The following is a 10043-nucleotide window of genomic DNA, read 5'->3' as shown; positions in this document are numbered from 1 at the left end:
ATGAGGCAGGGGCATTGTAAGAATCAAGGCAACTCACGGCCAAAGCTTTAGATTCCAACGACCTGACATAAAAGTACTCCCAGTTCCCGAATCTTGATGTTATGTATCAAAATCAAAGCCCTAAGATATTTGGGGCTAAAAACTCATGGCATAAACAGTCATTTGCAAATAGAAAGGTTGCAGAGGCCAACTTCTCTGCCACCAGAGACTGGACAGGAAGTGGAGTGATGGAAGGGACAGGACATGACAGAGGGGTGGGGGCCTCAGGATGAGGGGCAGGACCTGAAGCAGCCATATCTGTAGAAGAGGAGACTCCGCCTTCCTTCCCTGTGAGCCGTGGAGAGCCACCAGGGGGCCAAGGCAACGTCTGCAGAGGGTCCAGCAGCCACTTGAACAAGCAGAACCAAGGAAACCTTCAGCTGTTCTTCTGGTTGCCCTCTGGCGAGGGCTTCCTATAAACAGCAGCCAGCTGGAGAGCCATCAGTTTTTCAGCAGATATGATACCTGTTTACGCCCCAGAACTTTGCCCTTTTCAAAGGCCCAGGCCATTTATAGGCCTCCAAAATGGAGGGTGTAGCCAGGATACATAAGAAGTGATGTGTGGTCAAGCAAGCTCCAGCATCCACTTTGGGTGGCCTAACGAGAAACAGCTGGCCTCCCTGCTGCCTGGACAGAGGGGACCACAGCCCAACGTATGCCTGTACATAGATGCAGATTATTGTTTAACACTCACCTTACATTCCATAATTTCATACTTTTAACTTTCGACACCCAGAACAGTAAGGTCAAAGTAAATCCTCAATAAATATTTGTTGAATAAATGAACGATATATGGGTGATCTTTCCATGTAGAATGTATGGATTTCCATTATTCTTTCTATTGGCCGCTCAGTATTCTATCATATGATATAATCTATTTAACTATTTCCCTACTAACAGACATTTCAGCAAGCATATTCCTGTAGGCTTGATACAGAGTGCAACTGTTGAACCAAAGTATATAGACATTTTGATAGATACTGCCGAATTGTCCTCCAAAAAGGATATGCCAATTTATGCTTATAGCAAAGGCATATGATATGAGAGCCAATGTTGACTGAGAGTTTATTGTACCCAAGGCACAAATATTCTGCATGGATTGATTTTCTGATTCCTTCAAATAGCCCTTTAAGATAGGTATTATTTTCATTTTACATATTTAGAAACTGAAGCATAGACAAGTCAAATAATTTGACCAAAGTCATGGGTTAGTAAATTGGACTCCAGAGCATATGTCCTTATCCATGTGCCTCTCTAAGGGAGGGTATCTATTTCCCCACACCTTTATTAATAAGAGGGATTTATGCATTTCTGTCAATTTCATGAGATAATGTAGGTGAGCATACTATATGAGCTCTGAAGTAGATGTAAAGGGTAAAACCTTAGAAAGTTGACTCCACGTGGCTACCTCTCCAGTAGACCCAGTTTTTAATATTTTTGTGACTGAAAAAAAAGTCCTGCTGTTCTTGCTGACAGTGTAAGAGTATTGGGATCTGATTCGGAGACAGCAGAATCACTCTACCTAGTCACAACAGAAATGGATTTATCATTGCTATCTAAGCTTAAGGAATTTCCAAGAGGGACAGGACCAAGTTTGGCAGCCACATGGCCAGAAACTATGCCGCCGGGAGAAACACCCAACCACACCAGGAGGCTGTCTAACACCAGGAAGCCTCTCAGCTGCTGCTGGCACCACTGGACACAGGACAGTTGTGCCACCACCCAGCTGCCCCGGAAGAATCAGAGTCTCCACCACAAGATCCTGTCTCCCCGTGGGCTGCCAGCTCATATCATTGGCTCCACCTTCTAAGTTTCTGGTGGAAGCTACTGGAGTCTGCAAAGTGGATTTTTAGCTTTCTAGCCTCTGAAGTACCATCCAGAAGGGACTGAAGTGAGTTCTACACAACCGACAGATTCCACTACAAGGAAACATATACTGTTTCTCCCTAAGGGTTCAATAAAGTTTTGTCCTCTGTGAATGAGAGGGGAAAATATTTATTTATTTATAAATAAATATGATTTATAAATATGATTTATAAATATCTTTATTTTTCCTGATTGACTACTCTTGCAATTTGTCCTAAACTTGAGGGCAGCATTATAAGTGAGAATTAGTGGCTCCAGCTATGAGAACAAAGTGAGAACTGGAAACCGGTGAAGATTTAACATTCCCATACCAAGACAATCGATCACCTATTAATATAGATATAATGGGAGGAATTCCCTGGCGGTCCCATGGTTAAGACTCTGTGCTTCCACTGCAGGGGGCCCGGGTTTGATCCCTGGTCGGGGAAATAGGATCCCACATGCCACACGGCGAGATAGATAGATAGATAGATAGAGGTAGATAGAAAGGTAGATAGACAGATAAATGATATAGATATAACAGTAATGGATATCTGTGGCATTGTCCCCCCAGCACTGACTTCTCTGCTTCTGAGAAGGGCTCTCCCCAGCACCACTCCTATCTACATGGCTACTATAGACCTTCCTTGTTCATCTATGCTCTTGATAATTCTTGCATGACTACATCTCCCAGCCAAATGTGACAAAGCTAAGGGTGAGCAACTGACCCAAACCAAAATAATGAGTGCCTTGGGCTTCCCTGGTGGCGCAGTGGTTGGGAGTCTGCCTGCCGATGCAGGGGACACGGGTTTGTGCCCCGGTCCGGGAGGATCCCACATGCCGCGGAGCGGCTGGGCCCGTGAGCCATGGCCGCTGAGCCTGCGCGTCTGGAGCCTGTGCTCCGCAACGGGAGAGGCCACAACAGTGAGAGGCCCGCATACCGAAAAAAAAAAAAAAAAAAAAGATGCACCACTACGTTATGTATGTATTTGACGTAAATACACTTGTAATGAAATAGTAATGTGGTATCAACTGTTAGACTCATTTCAGAGCTGTTTTTTAAAAGTGTAATGCAAATTTTAGAATCAATGAGCTAGAGTAGTTATTCAACTCTTCCTTGGCATCTAAGCAAATTCAAGTTGGCTTGCCATGACTTACAATCACAAGACTAATATATTATGGTCTTACATATGTGAATATGATGCAGAGAGAAGTTCTGACCTGGGAATAAGATAATGTGAAAAACACACAGCAGTAAGTATTTCTTAAGGGAAAAATTATGTCATGTAAGAATTATAAAGAGCATAAATTACCCTGAAAGTAAGCATGATTGCCAGTGTCCTCATTTGCTCCAGTATTACTTGGAAGCATCCAGTGACCCATCTTGAGGTGAAGCACTAAAGACTGTAACAATACTTTCAAGCAAGTCAGTTAAGCCGTTTTCCTATAATTATCAAACATAAACACAGTTTCGGATATTGGTTAATATACATGAGCATCTTCTCAAGAATGAAAGAGTCCCCAAATTCCATCCTCTTAATGTAATTAAATCATATTCTAACAACTAGCGAAGAAAGCATGATTCAAACTAAAGAAAACTTTAAAACTCCACAAATCAGCAAACTTTTCTTTGGGAACAAAACAGTTTAGAAACTCAGATTTACCTTTGCCAGCATGGGTAACGGGTCCTATCCGAAAGGCTACAGAGATTTGCCAACGGTTCAAGGTGGTAGTTTGAATTTATGGAACAAAACAAGGATTCATTCTTACAGGTTCAAGTGTCTTGTATCTCACTGTTATTTTAAATTTGGCTTGTGGTCTCCTGTCTGCCGTAGCGTGAGCGGCGAACTCACACAGCCTGCCAGATGGCAGAGGGAAGCCCATTACTTATGCATCGCACATCCTGATCAAAACTGAAAGAAATTATGCTCAGATTGAGGAGGGATGCTCGAGAGTAAGGCAATGATTAGAATATTCTGTATTTCTACAGAAGATTTCACATCATCATTGTCCATAAATAAACTCATTCTTATGATCTGCAGACCCAAATCTGGGATTACTTCCAAAGGAACTTCTCTCATGGTTTGGGTCAAAACGCACACGTTCCTGTGATATTCATTAGAGAATGCCACAGAGCCGATGCCCTTTCAAGGTTATCTCGAGAAGTCTGAGCATTAGACTGTGAGATAATACATTAACTGTTGTGCCTTTCAGAGGAGGTCTGTTCTTTAATAGGTACTGGGGAGGACGAAGAGGAATTCAGTTACAAAGGAAACTTATTAGAAACTTCGAGAGAACAGGCTTGATGAAAATTAATGGGAAATGCAATGTATAAATACTGCTGATGAGAAAGGTTCTAAGAAGTACTCTGAAAGGAGCTGAGGGACCCAAAAGTGTATAGGATAATATTAACTGATTGCTTTAAGGAAAACCAATCACTGTACATACGTCCATGGAAGCCAATCCCAGCTCCACTTGGAATTGTTCTTTTGACAGGGAGCGAATGAATAACTACTTCTAGTCCTCGGTTGCCCCATCTATAAAATAAGAATAAAAATATCTGTCTTTCCCCACCCACTAGGATGCTGTGAAGAAAAATGACAGACAGAGACATTTCAAAGGGGGGAAAGCTCTGTCTTAGTTGAAGAAAGGAAAAAAAAAATCTTTCTTCCTATACTGAACTTTCTGAAAAAGCTAGACAAATCAACAGACATTCACTGAGCATCTATGATAACTCCAAATCAACTCTGAGGGAAGCTTAGAAGACCACAAACATGCAACTGCAGTAATAGAAGTAGAGAAAATAGCACAGTGGTCCAGGGTAAAGATGGCCCTCCAGCTGTGAAGGATGCAACACGTACATTTCCTGCTCTCATGGAGTTTCTGGTCTAGTGCCCAGGGGAGCCCTGGGGCTGCAGTGTCCAAGCCTGGATCTCCATTAGAATTGCGTGGGAAGCTTCCTAAAATCACAATCCCTGGGTGCCTCGCCCAAGATCCAGTGAATTGGAGCACCTGAAATGAAGAGGGATGTGACAGGTAGAGAGGTGATTGGATGACATCCCTGGGCGTCTCACGCAAACTCGCATCAGTGTGGTTCTGCCCTTATTTACATTCAGCAAGATTTTGGTTCAATAGAGAATGCAACATCAAAAATAAAATAAGCCTTTGGTTTTGCAAAATCATAGGTCTAATGGGTTTCCTCATAGACGGGAAAGTATTTCAAGAAATTCTTTCATTCATTCATTCAACATTCGTTCACTCAACAGACACTTCTCGTATGCCTCTTGTGGCCCTAGGGTCTCAGCAGTGGAAAGGACACACAAAGTCCCAGCTCTTAGGAAGCTATCACCAACATACACTGAGCATCCAAACCCCCAGCTTTTGTTTTTTCAGGTTTGATTCTTTAACTGAACCAGATGTTCTTCCCATAATTCCACACATTCCTTCTCACCCTGCCCCCTTTCTGCCACCCTTTCTTCCCTCCAGAAATTCATTTCTATTTATTTGCAAACACAGATTTTAACATTTGCTCATCTGAAGTCTATTAGTCTCTGCATATTTCTGCCCTTGATTCTGAACCAGGCAGTGCAGTAAAACAAGTACGTCTGTATAACATGTGCTTGGTCCTTGCTTCATTTTCTTCTGTTTTATATTCAGGATGACAGGAACTATATCTTGGAGCAGGATGTTTACATGTACATACCTTGGGTAGATAGGATCTGATGGGCGATGTAGACATGATCAATCGACAGATATTTATGAGACATTCCTGAACATATAAAACAATATCCTTCTTCTCAAGAATCGTATCAAGCTTCCTGTGATGGACAACTCAGTAAAGGTAACAGAGGCCTACTCTCTCCCTTCAGTAATGTGAGGAGAGGAGAGGAAGGATTTTCAAGGTGGCAGGCAAATTATCTCCTCTTGTAGTGCAAGGCCAAAATAATGCCTGCCTTGTATTGAACAGTTTCACATTAGGTACTGTGGGGGTTTGTGTGATGCAAAAACAGGACTAGTGGTACCTAGAGGGATAAACTTTTCACTCTTCCTGGTGCATATCTCACCAGCCTTGAGCAGGAGGAAAATAAGGGCGATTTTTTTTTTTTTTGAGGTACGCGGGCCTCTCACTGTTGTGGCCTCTCCCGTTGCAGAGCACAGGCTCCTAACGCGCAGGCTCAGCGGCCATGGCTCACGGGCCCAGCTGCTCCGTGGCATGTAGGATCCTCCCGGACCAGGGCACGAACCCGTGTCCCCTGCATCGGCAGGCGGACTCTCAACCACTGCGCCACCAGGGAAGCCCAAGGGCCATTCTTGATAAAACCAACAAAAGGGAAGATGGGAAGGTGACCGTCTGAGCATCCTTTCCTCCTTTGTTCCTTCTGCTCCCCTCAAGTGGGCTTTCTCATCACCATCGCCTCATCAGCACCGCTGCCATCTTTCTGTTCCCAGAACATTGCTACCCAAGGCCCCACTGTTTGTCCCATCTCCTCGCTAGGGTATGAGGGCACAGTATTCTACCAAGCCCCCTCCTTCATTTGTCAACAGAGTGAGTCCAACTGCTCCTTGGCAGGTCTTCCCTGCTCGAGAATGTCCCTCCTAAAGCTGGCTGGCCAAAGGAAGAGGATGACTTTCCCAGACAGAGAAGGACTCTTGTCCATGTGAAGAGTCTACTGATCTCTCCAACAACCCTCCAAGCTCACATTATTGTCCTTTCTCCAGCACCAAATTTAGCCTCTCTGATCCAGATTCTTTGACATTGCTGGTAAACTTTAACGGATCAAGTAAATAATTCCAGGCTAATCAGCTCATGGGAAAAGAGCCATGGAGAATCTAAACACTCATCTGTTACCTGTCTCAGTGTCATCTGTGAATTATTACAACCTCTCAAGACAACGTCCCGACCTTTGTTCTCTTAACCCAAGGAAATGCCTCTAAGAGAAGGAATTTCAGGCTACGGTAAAAAGGGCAGGAGATATATTAGCACTGGAGGGTCCTTCACCTCATACTATTACCTGTAGGTCATCCTCCAACACAAAACTAGTTCAACAAAGAAAATTCAGTGACCTTATTGCAAGCCCTCTTCTGCAAGGAGAGGAAAAAATTAATATATACTTCAAGTATTAGCCATGTTTTATACATTTTCTGCCATAGTTTTATGCATTTTCTGCCATAGTTTAAGTTGAAAATGTTTTCATAGAACCATAATAAGTAGCTCTCTGTACATTTCCCCCAAAATAACTCAGTTAAAAAAATATCCATTTTTGTAATAAAATGTTGGGAAAATAACCTTAGAGATTAAATATCAACTACGTGCTCTTAAACCAAGGACATGCCATTTACCTTTAAACCCTTAAACCATCACTGAGTAACTGAAAGATACAAATCATATTGTTTCTGGTTTTTTTTTTTTTTTTTTTTTTTTTTTTTTTTTTTTTTTTTTTTTTTTGCGGTACGCGGGCCTCTCACTGTTGTGGCCTCTCCCGTTGCGGGGCACAGGCTCCGGATGCGCAGGCTCAGCGGCCATGGCTCACGGGCCCAGCCGCTCCGCGGCATATGGGATCCTCCCAGACCGGGGCACGAACCCGTATCCCCTGCATCGGCAGGCGGACTCTCAACCACTGCGCCACCAGGGAGGCCCTGTTTCTGGTTTTTTATAAGAGCTTTGTTTTGTTTTGAGCAACTTAACATATAAACAGAAAATATTACCCTGAAGAAAAGAATGTGATCACTTTTTTTGGCAAGTAAGATGTTAGCAAAGACATTTACCTTTGTAGAATTTATTAGAAAGAAACTTACCTGCTGTATTAGTGTCCTAGGGCTGCTGTAATGTGGGATCTTAAAACAAATGAAATTTACTGTCTTGCAGTTCTGGAGGTTAGAAGTCTGAAATCATAGTGTTGGCCAGACCATGCTCCCTCTGAAAACTGTAGGGGAATCCTTCCTTGTCTTTTCCAGCTCCTGGAAGTTTGCTGGCAATCTTTGGCATTCCTCAGCTTGTAGCTACACACTCCAAACTCTGCCTTCATCATCACATGACATTTTCCTTGTGTCTGTGTCTTCACATAGCCATCTTCTTATGCGGACACCAGTCTTGTTGGATTAAGGGGCCACCCTATTCCAGTATGACCTTGTTTAACTCAACAAATTATATCACCAGTGACTCTATTTCCAAATAAGAACACATTCTGCAGTACTGGGGGTTAGGACTTCAACATACCTTTTGAGGGGGACACAATTCAAGCCATCATATCTGGAATCTGTAATTTTATTGGAGAATGACTTGGAAAGCAGGTCTTGCCCTCTGGAGAAGTTGGGTACTCGGTCTAAACCAGTGTTCCATTTTCAGAGCTATGTTATTGATATATATAGGCCACTGGGCTCCCATTTAGGGTGTTATGAGTTGTAGAAGGATCATTGAATCAAGAGTAGGAATATCTGAGTTAGAAATTCAGCTCTGCCATCTAGCAGGTGTGTGACTTTGGGCTAGGCGTTTGATACCTGTAACCCTTTGTGTTAGAGAGGGTAAAAATACCTAGGTTTTTCAGAAGGTTAGAAATACCTATATACCAATATTGCATAAGCAAAAGCACCTAGCCTTGTGGATTATTGTGAATATTTTTAATTATTCAAAACAAGACTGTATTCATGTATTACTTGTAAAATTAAAATACCTTCATTAAAATGCCTAAGGCTTTATAATCTGTAAAGCACTCACAAATTAAGATATTATTACATTTAATAAGTCACACCCAATGTCTTAAAAAATATTAATATTCCTCCCCAAATATCTACCATTCATCTTAGATTTCACTCGAGCAAGTAAATGGCATTTGAGGCAATTGTCCAAAGCACTCCCACAATTCCATATTCCATCCCTTTCTTTTTCTTCCTCTCACCTTTCGCCTTTCCCATTTGTTCTTCTTCTGCTTTTCCTCTATTTTTTGTTTTAGGTCTTCTTCTCCACTCAGGGGCATTCCTAAGAGCACACAGGATTAACAGAGGTTGCTGACCATTAACACAGAATAGGTCACATATGTGGCCTGTCCACTCAGTGCCCTGTGTTATACTCACTTCCCACTCACCTGTGATTTCAGAGTAGCTGTGGGGAGTTCCATGCACCCCAATGTTGTTGCACTTCAGGTGTAAGCCCAGCATCTCCCTACAGTTCTGCTTGAAGTTCTCTCCAAAGGTAAGGCAGCCTACTCAACTGGTGCACCAGCAGCTCCAAATTACAGATAAATGAGGAACAAGAGAGACAAGAGAGACAATTTTGAGACATTCTACCCAGAGGGTCCCCAGGTCATTAACAAACCCCCTTTATCAGCTTTTGCTCTTTCACTCTCACTGCTCCTTCACCCCTGCTTTCTGATATCATCTCCCAAATAAGCTACCAGCACCCATATACTTATCTCAGGCTCTGGAGCCCAAATTAACACAGCACCTGATAGGCTTCAGCTCCATAAGCCTTTAGACAGGAATTATTCCATTTGAAGTAACAGAAACTCAACTCAGACTAGCTTAAGCAATAAGGGTCCTTATTAACACACATAACTGAAAAGCACAGGACTCCAGTTTAAAGTACACCTAGACTGAGGGGCTCTAATTATATTATTAACACTTGGATTCTCTTCTTTTTTTACTTCCATTGTCCTCTGCATTGACTTCCTTCTCAGGCAGCCTCTTTCTAAATCATGATCTCTAGATGATTTAGACTTATATCTTCCCAGTTTAGAATATAGTAGAAAGAAAGAGCTCCTTTTTTCCAATAGATATAGAAAAACAAAATCCTGAGTTGAGTTTCACTGGTTTGGTTTAATCCATATGCCCACCCATGACATTTGATTCTACCTCATCTTATCTTATTATTTTTGGTGCCACATGAGAACAGGACAAGTGAGTACCTAGAGGGATAGATCTTTCAATTTTACTCATGGATCTCTCACCAGCTTTGGGTAGAAGGAAAGTAAGGTCAACTCTAGGCAAAATCAACTAAAGGGAAAGTGGCCCTCTGAGCTCCCAAGTAGGAAAACCTAAGGCTTAGAAAAGACTTACTGGCCAGGCCCAGGCCACATTCCCACTCTTGAAGTGGGGGTAAAAGTTTCCAGCTTCAAGTAAATCATATGGTTCCTGGCAGTGAGAAGTAGGGACCAGCAAGCAAA

Source organism: Mesoplodon bidens (assembly GCF_964165515.1).
Source record: "Mesoplodon bidens genome assembly, chromosome: 10".
Lineage (NCBI taxonomy): Eukaryota > Metazoa > Chordata > Mammalia > Artiodactyla > Ziphiidae > Mesoplodon > Mesoplodon bidens.
The sequence above is the reverse complement of the archived record's forward strand: the minus strand, read 5'-3'. Positions refer to the sequence as shown.